Raw genomic sequence first — 14,688 nt, forward strand, 5'->3', positions numbered from 1 at the left:
GTGGCGTAGTGACTAAGGTGTTGGACTATGACCTGGGAGACCACGGTTCAAATCCCCACACAGCCATGAAACTCACTGGGTGACTTTCGGCCAGTCACTGCCTTTCAGCCTCATGAAAACCCTATTCATAGGGTCGCCATCAGTCGGAATCGAGTTGAAGGCAGTACACACTCCGCTTGCCACAGCTGCACAAGCCAGCCCCTTCCTTGTCTGCAACTGCCAGCTGGGGGGCAACTGGGTTCCTTGGGACTCTGCAGCTTGCCCACAGCTGCACAGGTGGCAGCGCACGTAATCCCTGAGCCACTCACTGTGGGGGTGATCTTCAGCTGGTCCTTGATGCCCAGGAGACACGAGCAGGGATTTGAACTCACAGACTCTGGACTCCCAGCCAGGCTCTCCCCCCCACTGTGCTATACCAGCTCTAACTTAAATAAAAATACATCTCACTCATTATAATGGGAGAGAAGACTGTGACCAGGTGACACTGGGCTTGTCCAGTCTGCTGTCCAGGTGCTGCTAACTGCAGGTGGGCAACTTCAACCCTTGGCCCCTGCTCTCCTCTCTTCTTCAGGTTCTTTACCTTGGGCCTGGAACCAAGAGGTCTTCTGTATCTTTAAAAGTTGTGCAGGGGAGGACTTCCGGGAAGGGTGACTTCGCTTGTGCCTGCTTTTGGGACGGGCTCCCGCCTCAAAAGAAGCTTATTCAGATATAAATCAGTCAGAACATTTTTTTTTTTGACTGATGAAATTTCTCCCGGGCAGGGAGAAACGTAGAGATCAACCTCAAAAGCCTGTTTTTGTTGGGAGGACTGGATTTCATTAATTTATGAGATAAGGTCCAGCCAACAATGCCGGACGGACTTTCTAACAAGCTCTATCTGCTTAAGCGATACGTTTATCTTTTCTTTAAAGAGAGAACGGACTAACAGGCAAGCACCCTTCTTTCTATTATTTTTTTTTACTTGGTTTAAATTGTTACAGCAAAAGGAGATTTGTCAGATTGATCGGCTTTGGACAACTTCTGGGTGAGATATAACTCTTTTTTGTTATTCACGAAATTAACAGCTTATCTTTGTTTCTGTCGCAAAAAGCTGTCCTGGAAGTGCATTCTAAAGATAATAAACAGAAGAGGGATTTCTATTCCTGATTTCTACTCCGAGGAATATTATATTGTCTGGGACTATTCTCTTTTTGGTCTATTTTATTTTGACGAATCTGCTTCTTCACGACGCCACTAACTGTTTTGATGCTGGGAACTAAATTTGTTTTGCATTCTTGAACATAGAGAGATAAGGCAGGTTGCTCTGTTTGTACTGTGATGTCATCAAGCCTGGAATATTAACCCAATTGTTGCTGAAATAAGAAGTGGTTCTTCTTTATTTTTGTTTTGCTTTGTTTTCGTGGTTTTAAAAATGGCAATCAAGAAAGTGGCTGAGAATCTGGAAGTAACTATGTTTCAGAAAATAATGGATGAGATTGAGATAACGAAACAAACCCTGCGACAGGGTAGTAAGGAGCTGAAAATTGAACTGAGCAAAATGACGCAGGAGCTTAAAGAAATAGGGGATCCTGTGAGAGAGGAGAATGAGATAAGAGATGAGAAAAGAAAAAATAAAGGGAAGATACAAGCCCTGGAGATTGGAACAAATGTGGAATTGGAAAAAGATCTGGAGTTTATGGATTTTAGAAATAAAATCTACTGTTTGGAATTTAACGTTATCTCTGAAGAAATTAATGAAGATATTAGAGATAAAGTTATCAATGGCTTGGATAATCTTCTGGACTGGAATGATGTGATGGAGCTTGATATAGAGAAAATCTATGGAATTAACTGCAGCCATGTGACAATGGAAAAACTCTCAAGAGATGAGCCAGTGCATTTTGTAAAAAAGAAGAACACAGATATGACTTTACAACAGTATTTCAGCAACTTATTCAGAATGGATGGCAAGAAAATATTTGGGATAGAGGAAATTCCCATCAGACTCTTATTATATGACTATGGTTACAACAGCAAGATTATTAGGGAATACTGATAATGGAAGATTGGACACTGAAATTACTGGACTTAACAGGACTATTGAAGATGGAAGATGGAACTAATAGGGATAATGGAATAATGGCTATTGAAATTATTGGACCTAACAGATTCTGATGAGATGGATTAATCGAAATGTTTATTTGGACTATGGTTATGACAATAAGATTATTATAATTATTAACGAGATGGATTAATTGACATGTTTATTTGGAGAAAAATTGATAGATATATTTCTTAAAGAATTGAAACCTCTCTTTGACTTTTTGTGGAAAGAATAAAGTAATGTTTATGAAATTTGATGATTAATTAAGATAACTACTGGAGGAAAGTGATTTTATAATATGATTTAAGAGACAGGATTGTTATATATTGTAGACCTATAACTGATTTGATATGTGACAAATGGGAAGTCAACATTTTATTTTTTTTGTTTAATCATTTTTGTTTTGTTTTGTTTTTTGTCTTTGAATGTTTTATGATTTTGTTTTCTATGTTTTATGAAAATTTGAATAAAAATTATTGTTAAAAAAAAAAAGTTGTGCAGGGGAAAGGGAGAATTCCACCTTGTGGTTTTTCCCATTACAGGGTTGCAATAACACTTGCACTTGGCTGACTTTCTCTTCTCCTAAAGATACAGGATCAGTCTCAGGCCCTGAATCTGGCAACCCTAGCCCTTATTGACCAGTCTCCAATGTCAGACAGCCCTTCAGAGGGAGCACTCAGAGCTGCCAGCAGGGCTCAGCTGGGCTGGGCACCTGCCAAGAGCCTGGGGGCTCAGAAGCAGTAGTGTAGTGGCAAATTCAGAAGTGCAGGGTCCTTTCATATGAGTTACAACCACGCCATTCCCTGCTTTTTCTGCTGCTGGGTTGAGAACGAGATTCTTGTTAATGCCTTCTCCCATAACAACAGACATCCCTAGGAGCCAATAAGCATGTTTGCTACTGAGAAGAGTCTTATCACTGGCTGACTCACCTCCTTTCACTCTGATTGGCTCCAATCAGGAAAGGACAAGGACGCATGCTAAAAGACTCTTCTCAGTGGCTGGCACACTCCCCCTTCATGCTGGTTGGTTCCTAGAATGCTGGAGACATAGGGACCCTGCTGGGACCCTAACCACAAAAAAGTAAGGGGGTCTAAGACCCCCTGAGACCCTGGCTGACTATACCCCTGCTCAGAAGAGCCCATCGCTGACCTGCCCCCGGGGGGGGTGTTCTCTGTGCAGCATGATGCAGCATTGTTACTGCGGCCAGCATCTGTCACCACCATCCTCCCCACCACCACCAATGTGTTTACCCAGCAGCAGGAGGACTTCCTCTCATGACTGTGTGAAGGCTGAGCTGGGACAGGAGATACCTTGTGAGTGCCTCTCAATGCAGGGCCTGAGCACTGTTGCTGCTGCCCATTGCTGGGTAAATGTGTGGGCTGTCCTCTGATGGCTCTTCAAACAGAGGGTTGCCCTCTGTAAAATAGGTCACATGACCACCCCTAAAAAGAAGGCAGTCATCAAACAGGAAAACCAGCACTTCTCACGTGCCTGAGCCTTCCTAAAATTTATACTGGTTGGGAAGAGGCTGTAAGGGTGGTGGTGTAGGTGACATCTGTTTGCTTCTAGCCCTTCTAGGCTTCAGTGGTGGTTTCAGTGTTGTCCGGAAAGAGTGGCAGAAAGAGCCCTATAAAGTTCTCCCTTCTGGGTTAGTCTAGAGGTCAGACCAGTTTGTCTCACTGAGTAACTAGACAGACTGACCCCTGCCACTCTCACCAATCCAGCCTTTTACCTCAGGCCTGTTCAGGACCACACCTTTGCCCCAGGTGACCTTTGCCTTACCTGTGACACAGTGACCTAGACCCTTTCAGTGGGATGAAGGGGCTCCTTCATTAATATCAGCCTGGCAGGAGGAGGAGGCTACTATTTAAGGTCAGCAAGTTGTCAAATGTTTCAGCCAGTCTTTGGAGCAACGTGGAATGGAGCACAGGGGAGTAGATGCCAGAGGCAACCCCTCTCTCCTGCAATCTGCTGCTTGGATAGGAAAGTGAGCCCTACTGGATAGTCATTGGCCTCATCTACACAGTTGTTCACTGTGTGTTTGGTGCTACTCACATCTTTTAATTTGCATGGTTCACATAACGTTACCAGCAAACAGAAGCTATCACACAGTTTCCCCCCTGTAAATCCATACTAACCCCATCCACTAATATGAAAAGGGGAGGAAAAAAGTCTCCTGTCCATTTCTCTAGTGCTTGCAGAAGCTTTGCTCCGATGCTTTTAGGTGAGGGTGTCAATTGTTCCCCTCTCTACACCCACCCCCTTCTCCTTTCTCCCTTCATTTCCTTTCTAGTAGGCTGACAAGCAACTTCTGGCTGCTCTTCCCTGTTCTGCTGGCCTTTTTCATGTTGCTGCAAATGTTGCCCTTATTTTATTTTCCCCAAACTTGTGCACAAAAGGGTAACATTGCTCAAACAAAACTTTGTATTTCAGCTGTATCCTGACAGGGAAAACACAGATATTCGCACTTCTGGATTTTTTTTAAAGGAACATGCTCGGTAGCCAAGCAACCAGAGGGAGTGGAAATGTTAAATTAGAGGGCATGCATGGTCATTAGCAAATTGCATGATTGATCCTCTCAATGTGAATAGAAAACACTCTGTTCGCAGCTGGCATTGAGCCCTTACTGTGGACGGTGCAAATAGAAAATAGAGGTAAAAACAGCAACTTTAGTATGAAGTAATGTTCCCATGTGGACAAGCCCACCGTCTTTTTGTGGGCATTGGCTAGTTTGCACCCTTGAATATAGGCCTGAGGTGTAAATTCAACCATTTCCCACTAGGGGGCAAGAGTACCCTGAGCTAAGGCGGCCACAGAGTGGCTGGCATTCTGTCCTGTTTGTGCCTTGGTCATGTTCTTAGCGTAAACTGATATCAAAGCGGCGAATTAGGTTGCCCAAGAACCCTTTGCTCACTTCAGCAAAGGAGCAGGTAACAGGAGGCAGAAAAGGAGCAAAGCAACAAGAGCTGGGGCACAGCCTCTTCTCAAGGATTTTGGAAGCATGTAATCTCCTTCCACCTGCAATACTTGTAAAATACATATTCGATCCCACAAAATATTTGTATGAGAACTTTATTGTGTGCTGCTGCCCTGGGCTCCTACTGGGAAGAAGGGTGGGATATAAATTTAATTAATAAATAAATAAGTCATTATGCTTGCACTAATTTACCTTGTGTTGTTCATTTATTTATGCACATTACAATGCTCTATTCCACTCTTCTTCCAGGGGACCTCAAAGCAGCTGGCAGCTTGGAGATGCAAATAATATGACTGCCAATATCAAACAGTATGATAACATCTTTTATATTTGTAGCTTGGGAGTACTTCTGGAGCCAGTAGTCACACTGAGATCTAGGTGTCTTCGGTAGCGAGGAGGGACTATTCCCAGCTAGCACTCAAGCTATGACTGTTCTTGAACTGGGATGGTTTTACCACTGTAATCCATGCCGTGGTAACTCCACAATTTGATTACGGTAATGTGAGGCTATCCCTGAAGATGATCAAAAAATTTCAGCTAGTGGATAACATGGCTGTCAGAGCTGTCAAGAAGTTTGGGCCAGTCTGGATTCCTTGTGAACTGCACTGGCCGCTAATGTGTTATCTGGACTAGTTCAAGGTTTTGATTTTAACATAATCCTCAGAAACATGGCCCCCAAATTCTTGATGAGTGTCTCTCCCTTATCTACCAGACTGCCAGCCTGGGGTCTGAGATCTGCTGGGGAAGCTCTGGTCATGGGCCAGCAAGCCTGTTGGTCGGTGATGGGGAGCAGGGTCTTCTCAGTGGTAGAACCGCAGCATGTGGAATTCCCTTCCCCTGGAGGTATAGTTGTCAGCCTTATTGCCGAATTTTCAACAGCATCTTTGGGATTGATGTGGCCAGATGTAATGAAGTGATTATCTGAATATTGTTTTAAATCAGATGTGGGAAACCTGTGGCCTTCCAGATGTTGCTGAATTACAGCTCTCATATTTTCTGGCCATTGGCCATGCTGGCTAGGGCTGATGGAAATGGTCGTTTAGCAACATCTGCTCTGTAGCCACAAGCAGTCTAAGACTGGATTCAGACAGACCTGAGTTTCCTTGCAAGAACACACACAGGTAGTAAATATGAGGTAGCTTTATTCATAATGGTAGAAGTGCAAATAAAAAGTATAATAGTGCATCAAAAGGGTAAAAATACATCAAAGGAGCAGCATAGAAATCCTTCAACCCAGTTCACCCAGAAGAGGTTAGGCACAAAACTCCAGTTACAAAAAGGCAGTTGAGGAATAGCCACAGGATAAAACAACAAACGCTAGCTAAACAAACCAACCGAGTTCCTGGCTAGCAGACATTTCTTGACTCGACTTCTTCAGGTACAAATGTGCGTCAGGGGCAGAAGACAGAAGTTAGGGGGCAACGAACAAAGGAGTTCAAAGTACTTTTAAGGGATCAGCCTAGCAACAAGGGGCAGATCCCAAATAAGAATTAAGAACTGGACAGAACATTCTGGACCTGAGGGTACAGGACAATCAAGAGGTGCAACTGGTGTAAGGTTCAAGGCCTACAACAGGCTCTAGTCAAGCACGGGGTTGGCCTGAGCATAGGTTTCTAGGCCTGGGTCTACGGGAGAAGCCTCACAGCCGAGGCATGTGAACCTAATTAGCATGGCCTTGAAGGAGTGTAGTTATCAAAGAGAACGCAGGTGCAAGCGATGAGCTCGCTCTGCCAGCCACAGAAGGTGGTAGAAATGACTTTTCTCACTAGGCTGGCTGCACCTTAGAAATTACCCCTTGGACTGACACAAAATGGATTCCCAGAAACCTTTAGGCATCTTGCCATCTTGCAGGCCATCTCAGACTTTCTTCAGACCCGGGACAGAGTTTTTAGTATAGTGGTGTCAGCACCCACGGTTTGGAATACACTCCTTTTAAAACCACGCTCAACCCTGGCTGCCGCATAGGGTTGCCAGGTCCATGGCCTGAGACTGATCCTGTATCTTTAGGAGAAGAGAAAGTCAGCCAAGTGCAGGTGTTCTTGCAACCCTGTAATGGGAAAAACCACAAGGTGGAATTCTTCCTTCCCCCTGCACAACTTTTAAAGATACAGAAGACCTCTTGGAGGCAGGACCTGGCAACCAAGATCAGGATCAGTCTCAGGCCAAGAACCTGGCAACCCTACTGCCGCATCAGGACAAGCTGTCATAGAGTCACTGAGGGCCTCAGAGTGGATGGTGCCAGCAATTTGTTCTTAAGACTTTTTCATTCAGTCAGGACTTTTTCAGGATAGCATTGTTGCTTACGGATACTGCACAGAGGGACATAAGCAAAAATAAAAAAGGCTAGGACCCTGGAGGAGCTTCCAACCTGGATTCCTAAAGGGAGGAAAGCAACAAAGGTAGAGTGGTGGGGCTGGGGAGATGAGGCCCCTTCCCAGTTCCATTCCAGACTGAACCTTGCTGAACCTGCAGGCCTCGACCCCCTTCACTGCTCCATCCCACTAACCCTCTTTCGTCCTACATACAGCGTGTTTCTAAAACGATGCATTTGCCAAATGATGAATCACAACTTGCCATGCCTCAGTTGTGTTCTGATGCTGGCATGATGCCTGAAGATGGCTGGGACCTGGCACTAGCGCAGCAGCAGAGGTCACTGTGGTGACAACTGCCAACATCTTGAGAACAGGTGTGCAATTCTGAGACAGATCAGGAAATCTGCTGAAGGTTGTTCTGGGTACAGAATCCAGCTTCCTGGGAACCTCAGCTTCCTTCCTTCCTTTAACAATAATGCAAGTTTCTAGCCTTCATGGGTGTGGTGTTCATAGGCTTGAAAATATGCATGTTGAAATATCAGAAGCAGGAAGATTGGTCAAACATGACTTCCGATATGGGAGTGGTGGTGGTGTATTCTTCTGCTTGGATTCGATGGCCTTATAGGCTCCTTCCAACTCTATGATTCATGCATGCCTTCTTCACTCTCCACATAAGCAGTACAGTAAATTATGCAAAACACTAAAACTACAAATCCAGCAAATTCAGTCTGTGTGTGCTGTGCAGCATAATTTACCTAATTTGAAGGAAGGCATGGAATTCATTTTTTCTTGCTGCAAAGTCTGGATTCAGCCTGGATGCAGAATGTTCGGTGTGGTGTATGCAAAAGCCCATTTTATGAGAGGTGGCCTCAGTTATGTTTACTGAAATGGAGGTAGACATGTTGGGGCAGCCATATTTCTGTATGATCCCTACAGACTTGCTGGTGCACATGGACATTGTAAGGATAATTTGAATCATCCTTCTCCAACCTACCTAGTGTCCTCCAAATATTTTGGGATCATAGCTCCGGTCAGCCCCAGCAGTCTCCAGCCATGCTAAAAATGCAGAAGGCACTAGGCTGGGGAAGGATTATAGTTTCAGCATATCACAAGAAGGTAGGTCAGTTGTCACAGCACCATGGAGAACTCCAAGTGCGCCATTTGGTCCAAGAAGTCTTAGAAGTACATTGAGGCCTTTTGAGCCTCTGCCTCCACATTTACCTCTTGTGGCTCGCCCCCTTCTGGAGAACTAGAGTCTCTGAAAGGACCAACCTCCAGCACTTCTGTGCTCCCTGGCCTCTTGCCTGCTGCACCATTGGAATGGTGAGGTACCATGGGAGGCACTCGGTTCCTCAAGCCCAGGGGAAGATGCCCATGCGAGTCCTGGCTCTGATTCCATGTACTCTGGTGCATGGCAGCTGGTTCAGTGGGCTGCTACCAGCCAGCTCAGATTCAGTGGTCCCCTGATCACTAGTATGTTTTTTTCACTAATGTTTTTAACCCCTTTTTAAAAGACGTTTTTAAAGCTTTTTAAAAAAATGTTTTTAACGTTTTGTTTTAATGTATTTTAAGGTCTGTTTTTATGATGTTTTAAAGTGTTTTTAGAGCTTCTGTTTGCTGCCCTGGGCTCCTGCTGGGAGGAAGGGTGGGATATAAATCAAATAACAATAACAATAATAATAATAGTATCAGACTCAGAGCCAGGAGCCTCCTTTGCTGGTAACACTGAAGCCTCCAACTCAGTGTGCCGCCTGGTCACTGCTAGACTCCAGGGTCATGAGAGTATCTTCTGCAAAAGAACCTTTTCTTCTGTGAAAGGATTCTAACAGTGGGGATTTCGGAAAATACATCACTCAGACAACCACATGATAGGCATGGAAAAAGAAGTCAAAGGGGCAGTGTGCTCGTTTTTGATCCTCATCCTCCCAATAAAGAAAACCTGATTCTTCAGAGGAAGGAAGGAAGTGAATGGGTGAATGAATGCAGGCAGGCAGGCATGGATGAATCATAAATGCATATTCTTCTGATCAGATAAAGCCTTAACTGGGAAGAGGTCGATGCCCCACATTTCATCACAGGTTGGGCAAAACTAAAATAATGACAGATTGAATCAGCTGTCTACATCCTCTTTCTAAGAAAGGTTTTGGTTCCTGCTTCAAGTGAGAGAAGGGGAAGGGCAGGAATCTAGAAAGTGGTCCAAATGGAATCACAGGAACTTATGAATCATTCCTCTCCCACCTTCCTCCTTACTCAGGCCCAACTGCTTCCTAGTTTTGCCTTCGGTACTTTCACATTTTCCCTGCCCTTCATATGTGGCTCACCCAAAGCCACTCATGTTTTCACCCTGATACATTCAAGTGGCAGAATCTGGCAATGTTTCATTTTTCTGAATAGGATTGTCCTTTTGGGTGGACCAGTTGTGGCATTAACTTGCTCTATGCAGTCCTCACAAGTACAGTTAAATCCCAAAGTCCATGGAGGCAAGTCTATCACTCCTTGCTTCCTGTGCATAAATTGGGAATCATAGTCATAATCAATTATATGGCACCATCAATGTGCAAAGTAACGTGAACAAACGAAGAAGGTAGGCCCTGCTGCCAGGAGTTTGCACTCTTTTGCCAGAGCAGAAGACTAAATGAAGAAGGGAAAGAGTTGCAAGTACATTTTTCTTAGTAATAAATTAAAATAAAATCTTAAATTCAATTAATTTCAACTAAGACCAAAAGAGAAGCTACTTTTGTGCAAGGTTTTGACAAAGAAAGCAATTTCTATGTCTCTTAATGTGAACGGTTTGCTGTTGAAAACACACATTACATCTTCAAAGTACCTCTTGCAGACATTAACTAATTCATGATACTTGCAAAAGTTCCATCCTGGTAGAATAAAATGAGGGGTGACAGGTCGGGATGGATGGAAAAGTCCCCGTTCAATGGCAGCAGTGTGTGAAGGTGGAGTCAAAGAGTTTAAGAGACTCCAGACATACACAGTACATTACACATTGGAAAGTGTCAAAGGAAGCCAAGGATGAAGCCTGGTCGGCTCAAGAGAATGATTCATATTGATTCTGTTTGAAAACCTTGCCTGGGAGACTCAACTGAATGTAATTATTCCGAACTACCAACACGAACACTCAGTGGTTGGTCTTGTTTGAGTTCAAGCACAAATGTCGATTCAAGCAAGGAGTATCAGTGCCAGAGGTGATGGTGAAGGATGTTCATAAGAACGTAAGAAGAGCCAGCTGGACAAGGTCAGTGGCCCATCTGGTTCAGCATCCTGTTCTCACAGAGGCCACCTAGATGCCCATGGGAAGCCTACAAATCCATTGGCTGGTTATATTCTGTAGGACTGTGCATGGCCCCCTCTCCAATTCAATTTGGGCCCAATCCAATCCTTCAGAGCAGGCCTGATCTGACTGGGGGCCTTGCACAATCTTTAACTAAGGGCTAAAAAACCCTAATTAAACATGCAGGCTGCCTGCGTGCATCTCCTTCTGCTCCCCTCTCCCCCCACTCAACTACCCCCCTTTTGAAAGCCTTGGATCACTCCAGAGAGACCCTGTCTGACATGGAGTGATCTTCAACCTGCTTCAACCAAATTTGGGTCAGGCCAAATCAGTCTAGTTTGGCATCCAGGATCTGATCAGAGCTGGTGCACAGCCCTAATATTCTGCTCCTGAATGGTACACAAGTGACTTAATGGACTATGCACTGCGCTGAGGGTTGGTTGTATAGCCCATAATGAGCAGTTCCCAGACAGCTAGGTCCGGAGACCAACATCTATACTCCAGGGCTGTCTCCCATCTAAACAGAATGTGGCCTCCTTTGCAACCTCTCCTTGACCCAAATAGAACTTTGACAGCTATTAAGAAATACAGGTTTGAGAAATAATGAGAGAGTGTTGTGTATTTCATACAATGTATCATAATGAAAAGCAAGTTTCAGCTTAAAAGTGGAATTTACATGCTAAGAAAATACAGGGAGCTGAACCATAAAATTTCAAGCTCATGGTTAAACTATGGAAATTGCTCCCACAAGAGGCAGTGATGGGCACCAGTTTGGACAGCTTTAAAAAAGGATTAGACAAAGTCCTGGAGGAAGACTATCAATAGCTACTCGCTATGTTCTGCCTCCATAGTCAGAGGCAGTATGCTTCCAAGTACAGTAATACCTTATGTGTACATGCGTTCCTGGACATTACTACTTTAACAAAAACTTTGGTACTGAGGTAGGAATAGCATGGAAAGAATAGGGATAGGTTTCCATACCACAGAGAGCCAGTGTGGCGTAGTGACTAAGGTGTTGGACTACGACCTGGGAGACCACGGTTCAAATCCCCACACAGCCATGAAGCTCACTGGGTGACCTTGGGCCAGTCACTGCCTCTCAGCCTCATGAAAACCCTATTCATAGTGTCGCCATAAGTCAGACTTGACTTGAAGGCAGTACATTTACATTTTTTCCCTACATCACAAAAAAGAAGAGCAGTTCAACGTATTTCAGCAAACTTTTTATTCAAAGCTAACAACAAGCGTGTCTGAAATGAAACAACCAGGCCAAGTCAGCCTTACTGTTAGAGCGGTACAACAATGGAACCAATTACCTGGGGAGGTGGTGGGTTCCCCAACACTGAAGGCATTCAAGAGGCAGCTGGACAGCCACCTGTCAGGTATGTGCTTTAAGCTGGATTCCTGCATTATGCAGGGGGTTGGACTCAATGGCCTTATAGGCCCTTTCCAACTCTACTGTCCTATGATTCTAAGTTTTCAGGCTAGGAGGAGTGCTTGCTTGCTCGTACAGTCCCGTTCAGTGAAACCTTCCCCATGCAAGTAGAAAGAGCCCGCCCCAAACCTACTTAAAGGGTGTCAAGGAGTGTGTCTAATTGCTGCGATGTCTTAGTTTTGAGTAATCATGCCTAGTTATGCTGTGTAGAGATGCAGAATCCTGTGCAATCTGTAAGCTGATCTATGAAATGCTTTAAGATAAAATTCCACATTAAACATATTGAAGCAAAACACACCAGTGAGTCTGAATCCAATGGAGTTGGCCATCCATCAGGGTGACCAAGGCTGATTCTGTTCCGAAACCGGATATGGCTCCAGACTGTAATGGATCTAGATAATCAGTCTCATACAGGAATACATGCAGTTGCTCTACAACCACCTTCTCCACTGCCTTTGTCAAGAAAGGAGTGCTGGTGACTGGTCTATAGTTGTTACACTCCGCGTTGTAATCTTTTCCTCATAGGGAGTTGTTCCAGCCCCTTGGTTATTTATGGTTTATCCTACCAAGTGGGTCTTTTAGCAGATCAGAGAATTTTCAGAATTCAGTAGAAATAAGACATCAAGATAGACTCAGGGATGTTGCTAGGTGCTTAAAGGACTCAGGGCACAGGCCCATGACACACATTTTCATATGGTACTTGATATGAGTGGATGCCTCTGGGAGGAAGGGTGGGTTACAACACCAACACCACATTAAGATGGCTGGTGGCTGATGAAATCTTGCAAGCATTGTGCTTCTTGCTGTGCCCAGACACGTGACAAGCAAAGTTACATTATTTTTATGTTTGAACAAAGGGCGGGGAAGAGGCCTGGCACCAAAGTTCTGGGGCTTGGGTCCCCTGGGCCGCTGTCTAACAAAGCCTCTGATTAGCCAATAAACTGGCTGCAGCAGAGGAAGAGATGATATAGGGTGGCCCCTTCGTTTGTTCTGGGTGGGCCATTTGTCTCTCTGCTCCCACCACAGCGGCCATTCCACCTGGCTGTAGTGGAGGTAGAGGAGAGACAGCATCTGCCTGGCTCGTGATCAACCGCCGTTGGGCTCTCTGCTTCCAGAACTGACTTAATCAACGGCCATACTACCTGGATGCAGTGCAGGGAGAGGTCAGACACTACCCCTCCACTACCACTGGCCTGGCCTGGGATCAACTGCCATTGGGACTCCACCTCTTCTGGAACTGTCTCCTGCAGTCAGTGGAGGCTGGTCAACTAGGACTCATGGAGCGTTGCCCCACCACCCTCAGTCTGCCCCCACCTGCCTGCCTGTCTGCTTACAACCAGCCCAAGGGATGGCGTTGCTGGTCAGCTTCCTCATTGCTGCCCGTGCAGAGCCCAGCATGGAAAAGGAAAGAGACAAAGCTGGACTTAGTTGTCCCTGCTATCAATGCCTCTGGCTCCAGCTGCTGCTTGGGTTCTCTGCCGGTAGAGCTGGTGCTCCTTGGGACTGGTAGGGCAGAAGGCAGAGAGGGCCAACAGCAGGTGGGGCCAGAGGCAATGACAGGCAGAGCCACAGCCAATATTAGGCTAATTCTGGTTGTGTTTGCCTTCTCCTTGTCTGCTGAGTTGTACAAGGGCAACACTGACATAAAGATGGAGGGAGCTGACAGTCAGTGCCCTCCCCCGGACTGTTTACAAGTAAGAAGGCGGACAGAGAGGGGCTGGGTCAGGGTAGAGTGAGGTTGGTGGGGCAGTGCCCCATTTGGCCTAATTGGACCAGACTCCACTGCTCCTTGCCTTCCGCGCCACCAGTCACAATGGGCTCCAGCCTCCAGTGCCTGCAGTGACCACATTCTGCTTGGTCATTCATTGTTTTCAGCACAGCTGCATGGTGCTAAGGCTGTTGGGAGTTGTAGCCCACAGCATCTGGAGGGCTCTGGACCTGGGAAGATTGCTGTAGGTGAAAGGGGATCAAGGTGTGGATGAGGCCTTCAGCAGTGAACCTCGAGGAAAGGGTGGCTTTTGGAGATGTTGGAAAAAACCAAAGATTTAACAACAATTTGGATGCACGAAGGATAGTCAACAATGAGTCAGCAATGACACCAAGGCTGTATGGCTGTGAGACCCAGGAGGTAACAGTCAGTCCAGGAATGAGTGGCTGAAATCATGAATTCGTGGCAGGGGGAATCTAGCAGGAAGTATGGCATTTCCCCAAAGGAAATGGTGATTGAATGTCCCCATATCCTTTGAACGTAAGGGCAAGCCTGCTTTGGCAACAGAGCTGTCACTGTCACCTCCTCACATGCAAGAGGCACAGAAATTAAGCAGAATCTGTGGCAAAGGGCAATTTGGGGAGATGGGCCTTATTATTATCATGTATTTATTAATCACTTCTACACAATTGTCTCAAGGTGATGAACAATAAAAACTGCAAAAAAAAGTTAAAACACAAAAAACAGCAGATTTATTTAAAACAAAACAATATCAAGTAGACATCAATAACAGAGACCCATTCATCTAGCTGAGAAAGCCCGTCAGAACAAAAATGTTTAACAAAACAGTTAAAATAGTTAAAAACCACACAAAAACCAGCATATATATT

Source organism: Rhineura floridana, chromosome 12 (genome assembly GCF_030035675.1).
Source record: "Rhineura floridana isolate rRhiFlo1 chromosome 12, rRhiFlo1.hap2, whole genome shotgun sequence".
NCBI classification, from domain to species: domain Eukaryota; kingdom Metazoa; phylum Chordata; class Lepidosauria; order Squamata; family Rhineuridae; genus Rhineura; species Rhineura floridana.